This window comes from Rhinolophus hipposideros (assembly GCF_964194185.1).
Source record: "Rhinolophus hipposideros genome assembly, chromosome: 4".
Lineage (NCBI taxonomy): Eukaryota > Metazoa > Chordata > Mammalia > Chiroptera > Rhinolophidae > Rhinolophus > Rhinolophus hipposideros.
Genome location: NC_138050.1, coordinates 33,129,513 through 33,147,778, shown reverse-complemented (window position 1 = coordinate 33,147,778; position 18,266 = coordinate 33,129,513). Strand labels below are relative to the sequence as shown.

General features: G+C 32.5%; 1 pseudogene across 1 annotated transcript; it reads right to left on the bottom strand.

Annotated features, from left to right (window-relative positions):
* Positions 1-2,047: 2,047 nt before the first annotated feature.
* LOC308496717 (translationally-controlled tumor protein-like) lies at positions 2,048-2,551 on the bottom strand (annotated as a pseudogene). The gene has a single exon. The product of its transcript is annotated as a translationally-controlled tumor protein-like (transcript).
* Between the last annotated feature and the right edge of the window lie 15,715 nt (positions 2,552-18,266).

The following is an 18,266-nucleotide window of genomic DNA, read 5'->3' as shown; positions in this document are numbered from 1 at the left end:
TAAGCCTAGGGGCCTGTCTGCATTGATATTTTTATAGAATGAAAACACTGCTCTTGTATTATGTCTTTATCATGGATCATTGTATTCGTCTTAGGTTGAGGGCATGGCCCCTGCTTTACACATAAACTTAAGTTCATGCCAATGAAGCACTTCAAAGGATCTGGGAGTGAGAAAGCTCTCAAACTGTTCTTACTAATGACATTTGTTTAGTTAAGAAATTTGGAGAAAATATTTCTAAGGTTGAGTGATGCATAGCTTTGTACTCAATCAACGATAATGTGTTCACTAAATTAATTTAGATAATATTGCAAAAAGTAAAAGTACACATTTAGGAATAATTAGGTTATATATTTCCTTATATATTTGCTTTCTAAGCTCTTAGAAATAAAATATATCATTAGTGTAAAGTATAATTATAATTAAATATATTTTAATAAAAGATTATTCACGTCTCCATTTTTGTATTAGATTTTACAACGCAATGTCTTTTTCTAATAAAGTTCTAATGTAATAAAGTCGATGTGGTAGAATATTATTTTTTAAAATGAGAACACTGCCCAGTATATTTATTGTTTGAACCAGGACTTTTTATTTTATTTTTTTAATTTTTCAATTACAGTTGACATTCAATATTATATTAGTTTTATAAAACTTAAGAAGTGATTTCCCCCAGTAAATGTAGTAACCACCTGACACCATACATAGCTATTACAATATTATTGACTACATTCCTATCCTATATTTTATATCCCCATGACTATTCTGGAACTACCAATTTGTACTTTTTAATCCCTTCACCTTTTTTATCCAGCCCCCTTACCTCCCTCCCTTTTGGCAGCCGTAAGTGTGTTCTCTGTATATATGAATTTCTGTTTTCTTTGTTCATTGACTTTAATTTTTAGATTTCATATATAAGAGAAATCATATAGTATTTGTCTTTCTCTGTCTGACTTATTTCACTAAGCATAATCCCTCCAGGTCCATCCACATTGTCGCAAATGTTAAGATTTCATTCTGTTTAATGGCCAAGTAATATTCCAGTGTTTATATGTACCACTTCTTTATCCAATCATCTATCAATGAACACTTAGGTTGCTTCTATATCTTGGCTATTGTAAATAACACTGCAATGATCATAGAAGTCCATATATATTTTTGAATTAGTGTTTTGGATTTCCTTGGATAAATACCCAGAAGTGGAATTGCTGGATCATAAGTAGTTATATTTTTAATTTTTTGAGGAACCTCCATACTGTTTTCCACAGTGGCTGCACCAATTTGCAATCATACCAACAGTGCACAAGGATTCCTTTTTCTGCACGTCCTCACCTCCACCAAACTTATTTGTTGATTTATTGTTGATAACAATTCTGAGAGGTATGAGGTGATTTTAATTTTCATTGTGGTTTTAATTTTCATTTCTCTGATGATTACCGACATTGAGCATCTTTTCATATGTCTATTGGCTATCTGTATGTCCCCTTTGGAAAAACTTCTATTCAGGTCCTCTGCCCGATGTTTTTTTTCCCAACTGTATTAGTCTCTTTTTATTATTTTGGTAATCTCTTCCAGAGTTAACTACTTCCATTTGTAGGTGATGAAATGTCTGAGGAATCCACCTCAAATGTGGGCTGTGCTGTGAGCATGGTCTTTCCCTTCACTTCAACTCCAAATTAAGACTTGGTATCCTTATTTTTTTTATATTCCAGTCCCAGAAGTAGTTTTCACTGTAGAAGTTGTCTGAAAACAGCCTTGCACTTACACTGTCTAATAAATAATCTCTAGCTTCTCCAGGAACACTACACAGGATGGATTTAAAGATGTATTAAGCTAAGAGGCATTGTCTCAAATGACTTTAAATGCATTTTATGTTTAGACACACTCCATTGTTTCTTAAAAACAATGTCTCTGCTGCAAATAAATCAATGTTGGAATAAACAAAGAGCTCAAGGTGGCATCCGTTCCATCTGTCCTAGTGGTGGTGTGTAGATGAAAAGCAGCAGCCAGTTATGATGATGACTGGGGATGGGTCAAATGGCCAACTTTGTTAACATTTTTCCATTTCCAAACCATCCTTACAGAAAATCATATATGGGGTCACATCTTCCTCAGGGTACTCCAGCAGAGAAAACATGCCATCTGGATTCATGTTTTCACCAATAAAGAATTGGTAGATTTTGAAATTAGCAAGGATGTGCTTGATTAGCTCTGCAGTCCCTGTTATAAAAGGTTTTACTATTTTCAGTCTCTGTTCTTCATTTCCCTTTGATTGATTTCATTTAATCGTTGATGTACTTCTTGCAAGCTTCTTTTGTGAAGCTGGTTTTCTACAAATAATGGTTCATGGCAACACTCACACCAGTGATTACTGGTGCTTTCCGGTACCTTCAGCAGAGGCATTTCCACCAATGAGTGAGTCATCAGTGTTATCCTCTGTCCTACTGACCACCTTCCCCTCCACCTCCAGGCATAGTACGACCACGATCTCCCTGATCTTGTAACTGTCAAAGAACGTTTCATTATGGCTGGTGAGGTCCCAGTAGATGATCATGATGGTCGCTGGAACAAGACAAGGGGAGCCCTGGCTTTGCAGGAGCTCTGAGTGAGCGTGATGCAGTCAGGGCAATGCTTAGGGGGACAGGGGAGCAGGCAAAAAAGGCTCTGCTCATTTTTTAATCAATGTTTGTCTTTTTGGTGTTAAGTTGCATTCATTCCTTATATATTTTACATATTAAACCCTCCTCAGAGGTATCATTGGCGAATATCTTCTCCCATTCAGTAGCTTATTCTTTTATTTTGTTGATGGTTTCCTTTGCTGCGCAAAACATTTTAATTTAATGTAGTCTCATTTATTTATTATTTCTTTTGCTTCCCTTGCCTAAGAAAACATCCAAAAAACTATTACTGGGAGCAATGTCTGTGAGTTTGCTGCCTATGTTTTCTTATAGGAGTTTTATGGGTTTTGGTCTTATATTTAAGTCTTTAATCCATTTTGAGTTTATTCTTTTATACGGTGTAAGAAAGTTGTCTGTATTTATTTATTTATTTATTTATTTATTTATTTATTTATTTATTTATTTATTTTTGCATATATATGTCCAGTTTTCTCAGCACCATTCACTGAAATGGCTTTCTTTACCCCATTGTATATTCTTGCCTCTTTTGTCATAGATTAATTGGGTTTGTTACTAGACTCTCTATTCTATTTCATTAATCTATGTGTGTGTGTTTCTTTTGTTTTTTTTTTCTTTTTATGCAAGTACAATGCTGTTTTAATTACTATGGCTTTGTAGTATAGTTTGGTATCAGGTAGTGTGGTACCTCCAGCTTTGTTCTTTCTCCAGATTACTATGACTATTCAGATTTTTTTGTGGTTCCATGTAAATTTTAGGATTGTTTGTTTTGGTTCTGTGACAAATGCCATTGGTATTTTGATAGGGATTGCATTGACTCAATAGATTGTTTTGGGTAGTATGGATATTTTAACAATGTTAATTTTTCCTATCCTTGAGCACAGTATACTATATGCTTCGTTTATATGTATCTTCTTCAATCTCTTTCTCCAATGTGTTATAATTTTCTGAGTATAGGTATTTTACCTCCTTGGTTAAATTTATTCCTAGGTTATTTATTTATTATTAATTAATTAATTAATTTATGCAATTTGACCCAGGACTCTTGAAGTATAAATATTTTGGGGTTATTTCTGGCTACATCAGTCATTCATTCCATCCATAATTTTAATCCTCTCACCTGCAGTGAAATATTTATATTTAGTCCTTAAGTGCTTATTGTAATATAGGTAAAATTCAGGCATTCACAGTAATTGATTAGCTATAGGTTGTATACAATGAATATTTTAATGAATTTTCCATTACGGGATTTGACAGGATATCTAAATATAGGGTATTAATCTTTCCTTTTCTATAAATATATTATAATAACATTTTTCCTGTGACAGATGTCAAACATTGTTCTAACCATAATCATTAGCATTGTTCCATTAAGAAAATATATTAAATAAATCATGTTTCAGAGAAGTGAATAAATTAACTGAAAATGATAGTGTGACCTATTCACAGTCTTTTGTAGGCATGCCTATCAAACATGTTTCATGTCAGGAAAATATTTTAAGGCCCAGTATTAAGATAGAAACACAGGGCAAGACATAATTATATCAAATGGGAAGAAGTTAGCCTCTGTCATAAAATACATTACCTCAATTTACAACTAGGCCTTAATAATGTTTGACAATCATTTTGTGTTTCTAATCTCAATTTTTCCACTTTCCAAAACTATTTCCTGCCTTTATATTTTATTTTATTAACAAATACTTATAGAGGAATGCTATGGAACATATGTTGTTCAAAACAATTTATAAACCTGCCTCTCCCATTTGAAAATTACAATATTGAGAAACATGTAACATGCCCAGTTTATTTAAATAGTCATGGTAATGTAAATTTAGAAAAAAAAAACTGTAGGTATTAAGGTGTATTAATTTGAGGGAAGGGGAAAATAAAAGCAGCTCAATTTTTTTATGCCTAGAGAACAAAATACACAGAGCATATCTAAGGACAAGGCATTGGGTCATGGAAATAGTACACATAGATATCTGAAATAGTAAAATATATTTTAAAATATACTAGAGGTTCTTAATTTTAATATAGTCTGCTTTTGAATAACTCACACTATAGTAAGTTACACACTTACATCATTATAATAACTTTTCCATACAAAATTTTATGTATCAGCTAAGAAGTGGATATTTTGTATTATCGTGTGTTGGTGTAGCCACCAATGACCAATACAGGTTTGTCTGTAACATTATTTATTGTTGAATTTGTAGAAATATTAAAGTATTAGACTGTACTTTTATAACTATGTAGAAGTTAATAAAAATATTATTGCTGGGAAAAAAGCAGAAGTGTCACAAACTTCATAAAATTGAGAGGAGTTATAAATCCATAGGTAAACTAAGAACAGAGAATCTTTAGCCTTAATGAGTTATTTATTGGACTCAAGCCAGTTGACTCTACCTTGACTATTTACAGAGAAAGGGACAAAATTAAAACTATTGATGAAAGCAATAAACCAGCCAAGCTTTGTCTGAGGGAAGTAGGTAATTAAGGATTTGGTAATATTAGCTCTTCAGGAATTAAACCCTGACTTGCGCATATTTTAATTTAGTTTATGATTCTGAGATGCATATCTTAAGTTAAACTTTTATGGAGAAATAACATCGGGAAAAGTTTACAAATTGTAAGTACATAGATTGATAATTTTTAATGAACACAACTATGTACTATGTAATCCCCACCCTAGACAAGAAACAGAACATGACTGGCACCCCCAAAACCTGCTTTGCTTCTCTTCACCTCCATCCTTCCCAAAAGTTTCTACTAGCACGAATAATTGTGCCTATTTTGAATTTTACATATGTGGCATCGTACAGTACATATTTTCCTCTTTTCTTCCTTTCTTGTTTCCTTCCTTCCTATTTTCCTCTGTATTTCTTTTCCTTTTTGCAGTTGACATCTTTTGTTTAATACCATGTTTGTGAGATTTAGCCATCTCATTGCATACTGTAAAAGTTTATTCATTTTTATTGCTATATAGTATCATGTTATATAAATATGCTGTAATTTATTTTTCTCTTGTAATCAAGAAACATTGCCCTGTTTTCAATTTGGGCAATTTCATATAAAGCAGCTAACTAACAACAATGTTGTACATGTCTTTTGGGCTCATATATACATATCAATGTTGGACATATATGTGGGAGTGGAATTCCAAGGCATAGGGTGTACATATTTTGAAAGGTAGCTGACAATAATCAAGCAGTTTCTAAAGTAGATTTATAAATTTATACACTCATCCTTGCTTCATATTTGTACCAACACTTGGATTGGATGCTTTTTAATTTTGATCATTCTGGTGAGTATGTAGAAGTACCTATCTTGGTTTTAATGTACATTTATGCAATTACTAAAGGCCTGGAATATTTTTTCTTGTGTATGTTGCCCTTTTGGATAGCTTCATTCAGAAAAGCCTATTCAAATTTATTCATGTACTTCTATCAGTATTCTTTCTCTTACTGAATTGTAGGAGTTATTTTTGTTTCTGAATACAGCCTTCTGTAAGTTATATGTGTTGAAATATTTTTTCTAAGTCTGTAGCTGGCCATTCCATTCTCAATTCTCCTTGCTCTCAGGCTTGTTAAACAATGCTGTGTTTCAATGATCATACCATTGGTTGCTTTTCTCCTGGTTATTTTCAACAGAATAGGTGTTTTTGATATTTAGAGGTTCTTAAGTATTATAATACAGTTTAAATTGTAATATTTTTTTTATGGGTAACTCTTATGCATTTTGAATAGAAAATTTTTTCTACCTCAAAGTCATAAATATATTTTTCTATATTATTTTTTAGAATTATTTTTTTCTACTTCTGTAACAAGTGCTATTGGAATTCTGATAGAGATTACACTGAATGTGTAGATCACTTTGGGTAGTATGGACATGAAATTTTTTTGTGCTATATGATTTCAATCTACAGTGAAGTTGCTTTTTCCACATGTTATAAAATAAGAGTTATTTCCTGTTTGTTTTTTAAGTGTACCCACTTGACATGGAACCTTTTATTGAAATAGTTTTCCTATTTGCACTCACTGCTCTGCAATTCCACTTTCATTGCATGCCAAATGTGTATTTATATATAAATTTATTTCTAAATTCATTATTCTAATCCATTAGCTTACTTGTCTCTCCAGACTATGTAGCTTTAAAACAAGTCTTACTGTTGGGTAGGGAAAGTCCTTTCTTCAAATTTCCTCAAAATTGCCTTATCTAGTTTTGATTTTCTAGAAACTTAAGAATTCCTGTCTTATTTCCACAAGAAATCCTCTGGTATTTGATTGAGATTTTATTGAATCCATAAAATATATCAGGGAGAATAAACCCCTGGTCTGCAGGATTCTTAATGACAATGACACTATTCCTATGAAGTAGAATCTTGCCAGATCTGAGCAGCTGATTAATTGCTATGCTACATCCTTGTTCAGGTAAGGCTAGCACACCATTCAGAGAGGTATACCAAAAACTTATGTCTTTAAATGTTGAGTATTTACAGATACATGAAACACTCCACTTTCTTGAGCCATACTCGATATCATCAAGGCCACATTATCATTTGGCAATGGTGGAAGTGATGTGAGCAGGTGGGCCCATCTCTACAAATTATCCAGTGCCTCAGATATCTGATTTCATCACATATACATTGACTAGAATTTGGAATATATAAAAGGATTAAGACTTGACTGAAATAAATATTGGATATATTTTAAACTGAATTGGAGAAGCTTTTCAGATAATATAAAACAAGAGAAGTTATTGAAAATTACTTACAGTGAAGGGGGTCATGAGGTAAACACAAATAAGTGATCTGAAAATTTTAAAATAAGAAAAAACAAACAATAGTCTTCTAATAGTTAATAATAATTATTTAAAAATTCTAAAATTAAAGCTAAAATATACAAAGTCATCTTAAGGAAAGAGAATGAATAGCTCCTGATGAGGAAAACATCACTTTCCTCTCTACCCTGAATATGGAATGAAAAGCCACAATTGCCTCTTTTAAGTAAAGAAAAAATTTCCCCCAAACACAAGATGCTGGTACTGCTTTCAATATGTGGTTACATCTGATAACCAACTAATTTATCTTACTTCTTTACGTGGGTAATGACTCCATTTGTAGAAAACACCACTCAGAACAATCCAGACCTATGAATATACTGGATAAGCCTGTCATGTACAAGGTGATACAGTGATAAACTTTTTGGGAAAATTAGTTATAACCTACTAAACCTCTTAGACTTCACATCACTGTGGTCTTTGGTTGTAACAAATATGTAAGCTCTTTCAATAATTCTTTTTGTATTCCTTGTATTTATTCTTTTCTGACTCAAATGTCAATTACTGTCCTTTTTCCCAAAACTTTCTACTAATCACTCTGGAATCCTCAGTCTCCCTACTGAATGTTTCCTCTATCTCTTTGCATTAGGCGCAAAATGTATGTGTCTAATTCAGCCACTCCTCACATAACTCATTGTTAGGATATGCATATGTATGTTTCATGCTCAAGCCACTTCCAGGCCATTGTTTTTCCATATTCCTCAAAATATCTTTTTGAATGTATCTTCTTGTCACTTGCTCTCATTCACTAAAGAACTCTCTTGTATCACATTCTTTCTGTGTTTCATGTTTTGCCAATAGCTGGTAGTCATAAGCTACATAGATAACTTATCTAATATTAGTCTCCTGTTCTGTTTTGGCTTTTTTTTTTTTTTTGCCTTCTAAACTATGATGATCTTGGAACACATTTTCTCTCTGCCATGGAATTGACAGCTGTATTTTCTCCCAAATATCAGTGATTGCCTGTCTTTAATTCTTTCTTTAGCAAGTGTATGCTATTAAATTCCTTCAACCATTATCCTCAAACTATTTTTTTTACCTGCTTATTCTATAAATTGGATTAAAACACCTTCTTACCTAGACAAATCTATTCCTACTACTCTCATCCTCCCTGTTTAGCTATACTACAGAGTAATACTGGAGAAAATTTCACAATGGCACCAATTTGTTCTATGACAAATTACAATACCCAGCATCAAACACATCTTCATTCTACTTTGACAAATGTTCCTATTTCTCTAATTAGATTTTTCTTCCTTTATGCACAATAGCTATGTCCAACATTTTTCATCCTCTTAAAAATGTCCATACCACAATGAAACTCTTCTTTAATATATGTAATAAATATATATACATATATTAAATATAAATGTATATACGTATATTAAATATATTAAATATATTTAATATATTAAATATTATATATATATATATATATGCTAACAAACATGGAATTCTGGAGTTTTGTTTAAAGCTAGGGTGCAATAAGTTGTAAGAGAAGATCACCCCCACCCTAAAATTAGAGAAAGCTGTATAATCTATAAAATTAGAATTTACTGTTCATCACAGCATGTAGCAAATTTCACAAGATACCCAGCTAAACCGAATTCCAAAGAATGGCAAGCTCATTCAGGAGGAGTTTTAGAAACTATGTAGTGTTTCATATCACATTTGGTAGATGATGGGAGGAAGAAACAACCACCATTAAAGCAGGCAAGAAGAAAAAAGCCTAAATTCTCATAAATTCCTAAAGAATAGGACAGAATTTATATTTGAAGAGAACAAAGACTCCTTGTCAGAAACTATAAATGCTAGAAGACTACTGTGACATCTGAAAAGTAATGAGCGAAAAAAAAGTATTACTCAAAATTCTTTACCCAATGAAAAGTTCTTTCAGAAATAAAAGTGAAACAAACAAAGCTAAGGTAATCCATGGCCAGCAGACCTGAACTACAAGCCCATTAAAGAAAATGCTTCAGACAGCAAAAGTATACTACACAATGAAAATTTAGACTAACACAAAGAAATAAAAATCAGAAGAAGTAGAAAAATTGAGGGTAAATATAAAAAGATAATTGACTACTTACAGTAGAAATAAAAATGGGTTTTGGAACATATGTGAAAATAAAATGCATGACAAAAAGAGCACAAAGAATGGGATGGTGGAAATGAAAATACATTGCTGTAAGATTCTTATACTATTTATAAAATGGTATGTTATTTGAAGATGAACTGAGGTAAGTCAAAGATGCGTATTTTAAAAACCATAACAACAACTGAAAATATTTTTAAAAGAAGAGAAACTAATAAGGAAGTAATGAGATAAAATCAAGAATGAAAAAATCCTCAATCCCAATGAAAGACAGGGAAGTGGAAAATAGGAATAAAGAACACAGGTAGGTAGTAACTAGGGAGATTATAGGTTTAAAAATCCAACAATATCAATAATTGCATTAAGTATAAGTAGTATAAACAACAGACGAACATCAGTAATTGTCAGACTGAATAAAAATACAAGATCTAAATATATTTTGTTTATGAAAAACTGATTTTAATATGAAGATATACAAGTTCTGACAATTAAGTTTGCAAACTGTTGCAACGATCTTGCTAGCCTTTTTTGATATCAGAGGGATTATTCATTATGAATTTGTACCAACTGGACAAGCAGTTAACCAACTTTACTATTTGGAAGTACTGAAAAGGCTGCATGAAAAAGTTAGACAAAAACGACCTGAACTTTTCACCAACAATTTATAGCTCTTGCATCACGACAGTGCCAACTCACACAGCACTATTTTTAGCCAGTAAACAAATAACTGTGTGGAACACCCTCCCCAATCACCTGATCTGGCCCCCACTGACGTTTTACTGCGAGGTAAAGGAAATATTGAAAGGAAGACATTTGGATGACATTCAGGACATCAAGGGTAATACAACAACAGCTCTGATCGCCATTCCAGAAAAAAAGAGTTCCCAAATTACTTTGAAGGGTGGACTACGCATTCGTGTCAGTGCATAGATCCCAAGGGGAGCACTTTGAAGGTGACCATAGTGATATTCAGCAATGAGTTATGTAGCACTTTTTCTAGGATGAGCTGAGAACTTAATTGTTTGACTTTGTATATGGATGAAAACTAAATGATGGAAAAAATAAATAATGCAAACTTAATCATGCAAAAGTTGTAATGGCTATATTTATAGAAAACAAAGTTGGTCTTAGAACAAACATACTTTTCAAGAACAAAGATGGGCATTTTATAACTTAGAAAGGTGTCAATTCATCAATATTTAATAATCTTAAATATTTATGTACCTAATAACAGGGCTTCAATAATACAACTTTAAAAAACCTGAATAAATGAAAGGAAAAATAAGCAAATGCATAGGTATAGTTGTGCAGACTTCAACAATTCTCTCTTAGTTAGTGACAGAACAAATAAGAAATAAATTAAGCAAAAAAAGGAAGATGAAAACGACTTTATCAACTAACACAACCAAGAGCAGAATGCATAGTCTTTTTAAAATATTCCCCCAAATAAACCATATATTGTCCATAGACTAAGTTTTAATAAATTAAAATAGTTAAATGTCATACAAAGTCTCTCAGACCAAATGGAACTAAACTAGAAGTCAGTAACAGATATCTGAAATACAACAAATATCTGGAATTAGTCCACTTCTAAATAACCCACTGGTCAAAAAGAAATCAGAAAGAAAATTAGAAAATATGTGGAAATGAACTTAATTATAATAGATCAAATTTGTGGGACTCAGCTAAAGTACTTAGACTTAAGATTTTTTAAATTCTTAGTGTAGATGTTCCGAGAGTCACCTGGGTTCTTACCACCTTGAGTATTTTTATTTATTTTTTTTTTAAATAATTGAGGTATAATTGACAAATAACACTGTAAGATATTTGAAGTGTACAATGTGATATTGTTCTATACGTACAAATTGTTAAAGGGTTCCCCCTCTGAGTTAATTAATACTTCCATTGCCTACAGATTTACCTTTATTTTGGGGGGAGGGGTGGATGAATATATTTAAGTTTTACTCCCTTAGCAAATTTTAATAATACAATACTCCCTTAGCAAATTTTAATAATACAATAGTGTTATCAGCTATAGTCACCATGTTATATATTCAGTCCTCAGATCTTATTTATCTTATAACTGAAAGTTTGTAAGTTTGTACATTACCAGCCTCTCCATTTTTCTCCCCACTCTTCCCCCTCACCCTGGGCCTGGCAACCACCATTCTACTCTCTGTTTCTATGAGTGCAACTTTTTTTTAGGATTCCATGTATAAGTGATACCATGCATTAGTTGTCTTTCTCTGGCTTGTTTCACTTAGCATAGTATTCTCAAAGTCTGTCCATGTTGCAAATGATAAGATTACCTTAATTTTTCAGGCTGAATTTGATATATCTAATACATACATATATATATACATATATATATGTGTGTAAATATATATATATATACAAAGGATACCAAAAAAATGTATACACATTTTAAGAAAGAAAAAAAAAAACAGTATTAAAATTGTAATACTCAATATATACCGATAACAAAAGATGAATACAAATCATGTGTGTATATTTTTTTGGCACCGTTGGTAGTTTCTTTATTCATCTGTCTAGGGACACTTAGGTTGTCTAAGTAGCTTTAAATATTCATTGAATCACATAAGATGTGGATCTTTATAATAACATTTCCCTTCTCAGTCCTCTCAATCTGTTCACAAGTTTTATCTGAGAATGATAAAATGATATTCTGTTCTTTGGCACCATGAAATTCTTGTAAATTAGGCCATTATTATTTGTCAGATAAAGAAACTGAAGCTTGGAGAGGTTAAACTGATTGTCAAAAGACCCACAGCTAGGAAGAGGCAGTCTAAACACGAGATAAAACAATAGCAATAATGGTAGTCATTATTTCTCTAAAGAAAGACGCATTAATAACTGATATTCACTGATAATAATGGAGTCTTAAAAATTTAACTCCATAGGAGTGTAGAGAGGGAAAAATGATTCCACTTTACCTCAGAAAATGTGTATCAATTGTAGTTTAACAGCTAAGATAAATACCGTGTTTCTCTGAAAATAAAACCTAGCCAGACCATCAGCTCTAATAACTCTTTTGGAACAAAAATTAATATAAGACCAGGTCTTGTTTTACTAGAATATAAGACCCAGTTAATATAATATAATATAATATAATATAATATAATATAATATAATATAATATAATATAATATAATATAATATAATATAGCATATTATAATATAATATAGCATAGCATAGCATACCATAACATAACATAATATACTACTGGGTCTTAATTAATTTTTGCTTCAAAAGACACATTAGAGCTGATGGTCCAGCTAGGTCTTATTTTCCAGGAAACACGGTAACTCCGTTTCTGAAGACATGGCATTTGCACTTGCTGCCATTTGATTTCTGTGTCTACGTATATTCCCCAAGTCCCTGGTATCAAAGAGGCAGGCATTAGCTAGATGAATACTTCCTCACCTTAAAGTGAAGCAAATTGTTATCTCTGATGGCTGAGATAAGAAACATATAGCAATATTTTCAAGGAGGAGAACATACTTCTTAAGCAGGATTTCTTTTAATCAGTCTTTGGAAGTCACTTCTAGTACTGATTTATATACCTACAGGTTATTGCTAATTTAATTATGCTTTTGGAATGGATTATGTTTTAATTTTAGAATTCCTTAGGCTTGGTTACATTTTTATGACTACCGTAAGCTCTTCTCAAGGGCATAATTTTTATAAAGCAATCAAGTGCAAACATTAGGTAAGGCCAGGGGTCATTCATCCTCTCCTCTCCTGTCTGCAAGCATTAGTTTTATAGAGCTTTCCAAAGCTGTAGGGAGTACATGAAACCATTTCCTTTTACTACTGGATCTGCTTCTCCTATCAGACTGTTCATTAATTATGCCAATTACGTTTGAATAGTACTAGAAAGTGCAAAGGGTAAAATATGAATCATTGTATGATTTTAGTACTTGATTTTGTCTAGAATTTTATTTTTTTAGGGTTATTTCTGCTAACAACAAAGTAGCTATAAAAATTATCTACCATATTATTTTTATTTCTAACTATATATGCTGAATACCTCAAAAGTGGTACCCATGCAGAACTTAATAGTCTTTTATATTCAAAACATATACATGATTTGTAATAAGATAAACCATATGTAAAATAAAATATTTTTCCATGTATAATAAATGTTGAGCTTGATAAGGAATAAAATGGACACCCATGCACCCATGACCCTGCTTAAAAAATACAACAGCACAATAAGTTACTAAATATTTTAATTGATGTAGGATTGTTTCAATCCTTTTCTTGGGTTACTTTAAAATTTTAAGTTAGTTTTAAAATTTCAACAGTTTTATGTAATCTTGTATATTTATTGCCATGAAGTTGTCCAACTATTTATTATTTTTTTAAAACACAGGCATCCCTGCTGCATGTGTACTTATATCTCCATTTCCATTCATGATCTTGTTTATTTGTGTCTTTTCTTTCTTTCTTTCTCGTTGGGTCACTGATGGTTGCCATGTCTTAATTCTAAAGTAACCTAAGAAAAGGATTTGAACAATCCTATATCAATTAAAATATTTAGTACCTCGTTAGACTGTTTCTCACAAAGAACAATTTAAGTCCAAGGCAGATGTGCGCTCTCTCTCTCTCTCTCTCTCTCTCTCTCTCTCTCTCTCTCTCTCTCTCTCTCTCTTTCTCTCTCTCTCCCCATACACACACACACACACACACACACACACACACACACACACACACACAGACACACACAGATGAATTCCTCCTTTTTTTATTTAGAGTCTTTCAAGATTCATATCAACTATTAAGAAAAGAAATGAAAGTAATCATACCAGTTCTTAAATAGTTACTCAGAAGTTTAAAATTCTTGTTTGACATACCACATTGAATATAAGATTCTGGGAATATATATCAGTTGAAGGAAGGGAGAAAACCTCCATCTGTAGGGACAGTCTCCATGAAACACAGTTGACTTTATAAAATGACATACAAGTAAATTTTTTAAAGTGATTAATTTATGTAGATAGCAAATAACAGGGTAAAAAATTTTTTGAAGAAAGATCATAGTGAAATTCAAAATTTTAAAGTGAGTCTTCACTCCACAGAAATCATGTGGGGTGCTTATATGCTGAGATCTTTTAAGTGGATTTTTTTTTCAAGATATAGGGTTTTTCTTTTTCTTTTTAATATCTTATTTGTACTATTAGTTTCCCAACTTGAAGTCAGCTTTATGTGAACACTGTTCTCTTTCTTCTTTCAGCAAAGACACTATAAGTGAAACCTGTCTATTTGTTTTGTTTTTTTCTGCTTATGTGGCACTTATATTTACATTATCATACATTGTTGTTTTTTTGAGCGTACTATATTTGATATTTCATAGAGAAGTTGTTTTGTATAGAGTTGTATTATTATGCTTTTTCTGTCATATTTCATTCTGCTTATTTGTAGGAAAATAATTTGCATATTTATCAATAACTTTACATAGTATTTACCATTGATAAATCACTTTACATTCATAACTTATCTAATTTTTAACCTAGCCTGTAAGTTAGAAACGAGAAATAGCAAATTTCTAAAACATTGGACTAAATGATTATTCATTCAATTTTCTGATTTTACAGATAAAGAAACTTCCAAAGATTTGCTCATGGGCAAAGAACTAGTTTGTGGACGTACTATTGTGTTTCGCCGAAAATAAGACCTAGCCGGACAATCAGCACTAATGAGTCTTTTGGAGCAAAAATTAATATAAGACCCAGTCTTATTTTACTATAAGACCGGGTGTTTAATATAATATGATATGATATGATATGATATGATATGATATGATATGACATGATATGATATAATATGATATAATGTAAAAGACTGGGTCTTATATTAATTTTTAAGATGCGTTAGAGCTGATTGTCTGGCTAGGTCTTATTTTTGGGGAAATAGGGTATCATTTTAGTTTTTAATAAGGGAGGATTGTAGAAGTTAAGGACTTACCAAAAGCAAAGTTAGCATGGCATGGAGCAGACAGGCATTGAAAACCAAGCCATCTACATTTGATAGCCTATATTCTTTGCCATAGTATCATATTGCCCTATATTTAATCTGTTTTTTTTAAAGTTGGCTTTAAATTTCTGACAAAAACTTCTTGACTTATTTAAAGAAATTAATCTAGCTCCTCAATAATAGACTATGATTTATTTCCTCAATTTGATATATATAAATTTCATCTATCAAGTGCAAAATTTAATATCGCTTGCTATTTTTTACAAACTACTGCTTATTGACCTCAGTCTTGGTTTGAGCATATATAGGAAGTGGGGTTAGAAATGTTTGAACTGAAAATCCCAACTCCTAACCCTTAGTTCGAATTGACTTTCATAAGTGCACAGGAAATTTCTTAAAAGATTTATTTCCAAATGAACCAAATTGCTTTTACAGAGAGGGTACAATGAAACTGTATATGGGGAATTCAAAATATATTATAAAGTAGCCTTTGCTTTTGTGTTTCTAATTTCTTTAATAAAAATTTCACCATTAAATATCTTCAGAAGCATTTATTTGTGTTGTGAAAATAATCTGATAATAAACCAAAGTGAATTACCATAATTTTTATACTTTCAAATATCAGTACCTCAGTTCTACTTAAAAAACCCAGTTTACATTGTTTTGTATTCATATTTTTACCTCATGAATGGCTTTGTGAAAAAAAGTCATTGAGGTTTTCTTTTTAATGTATTGCTTTACACATATATAGAAATATATCATGTACTTGAGAATATAAATGTAAATAAAAATAATAAAGTCCTAGTAAGAAGGAACAGGACTGGAAAGGAAGGTAAATCATGAAAGAATTGAACTAAATAGTTTGACTTGGCTGAGCAAACTCAAGAAAGTCTATTAAAAGGTAACTTCATTCATGACGTCTCAAGGGAGTCTGCAGCTGAGATTGCATATTGCTAAGATGTTTTTGCTCTTGTACCTTTGGAAAAGGGATGGGTAGAGTAGAAAATGCAGACATGACTACTTGTGTTACTTTAGTTGTATTCAGTAGCAACACAAAACAATTAAAAAATTACTAAGGGCTAGTTATGCTGCTTTATAACCTTGAATTTATCTAGTCTTCATAACTTGAATGTAGTAATCACCAGTATTTATATATTAATAAACTGAATATCTGGCTGGCAGGAAGCCAACTGTGCAATATAGGATAGCATATAGAAATTAAGGAATGTTCTTAGGTTCAACAATTGTCTTGAAGAGACAGAAGTAGTCTTGGGCAGGCAAAGAATTTAGGTGGTAGTGCAGGCTTCTACTGATTCTGGGGGCTCCCAAAGCTGGAATGGCCATTAGATAATGTAAATTGAAACAAAGGATCTGGGTCCTTGCATCATTCCATTGACCAGTCATGGGATGTTGACTGCCTTTGGTAACATGACCTTGAGCAGGTCAAGAGGTTCTCTATAGCAATGGGTTATTCTTGGAGAGAACTGACAGCTGAAATCTCTTAGTTGGCAACCTTCTCAGGAGCTAAATAATTAAATCTTTCAGCCTTAAAAGGGACCCAACTGTTACAAAACAGTGTCTCATGCACTTCTAGTATTCACTTGCTTCATATAACTTCTCTAATTTACTCCTTCAGCATTCTGCTGGGTTTCTTTTCCTGGGAGGAAATTATGAGAGGAAGGTTAATGAAACAAACTTCTGATAATGAAACACCCTCTGTCGCTGTAGCTATTTACAAAGCTATAACTGAGACTCATCTCCCTCTTCTACCGTTAATTTTTAGACTCCTCTCACCCTTGGCTCCAACCTCTGTTGGTTTAGGCATCTTATCTGGGCGATCTTCATCTCTGAGAAGTCTTAATGTTTGGTTCTCCTGGCTTTTTCAGGCTGAAGCTTCTGCATTTGTTTATTTACCATCAAAATTGAACAAGTGAATCCAAATGGTGCCCAAGTAGATTACGTGGATGCTAAAGGTACCCTCTGTACCCACAGTGCACCTGGCAGTCACACCTCTTCATGATGGTCAGGGCCAATTATCCTCCTCACCCTCACCCCAGGGAGATGATACTTCATATTTGTTTTTATTTTAGAAAGCAGAACCTAAACTCTCTGGCTTATAACTGCAGTTTTCTGTTTGGTACTATTTCTGTGACCTATTTTGTGGCAGCATCCCCTCCGTGGGAGCCAGATTTCAAAAACCCACAGAGCCCAGTGGCATAGAACTAAAACACAAGATCACCAAGTGGGTTACTGGGAGTGTTGGTATGGGAGGGCCCTACTTCCACCCCTAGATTTCCAGACTTAAGTATTTTACTTATTGGGGTCACAACACTATACAATGTTCACTAATTTAGTGGTTGTACTTAGCCTGGAGGATGATGTCCCTTATGCTGTCACTGCACCTTCCAAAGGCAATTTTATCACTCTGTTAGGTCAGTAGCTTCTGGGTGATGCAATATGTTTTAAGAACCATACATTCTGTCCCTTGACCACTGCCACATTTCTTTTTTACAAAGTGGGTCCTGTGGTCTCATGTCATATGGGTTCATGATTGGCAAATCAAAAACTTTTAGGCCTTGCATAATGGTGCCAGCTAAAGCTCTGTTGATAGGGAAGGTCAACCCATGCTTAGAATATGACAATTCCTGTGAGTATGGATTGCTGTCTCAGGGTGGAAAAGGCCACTGTAGTCAATGCCAAATAT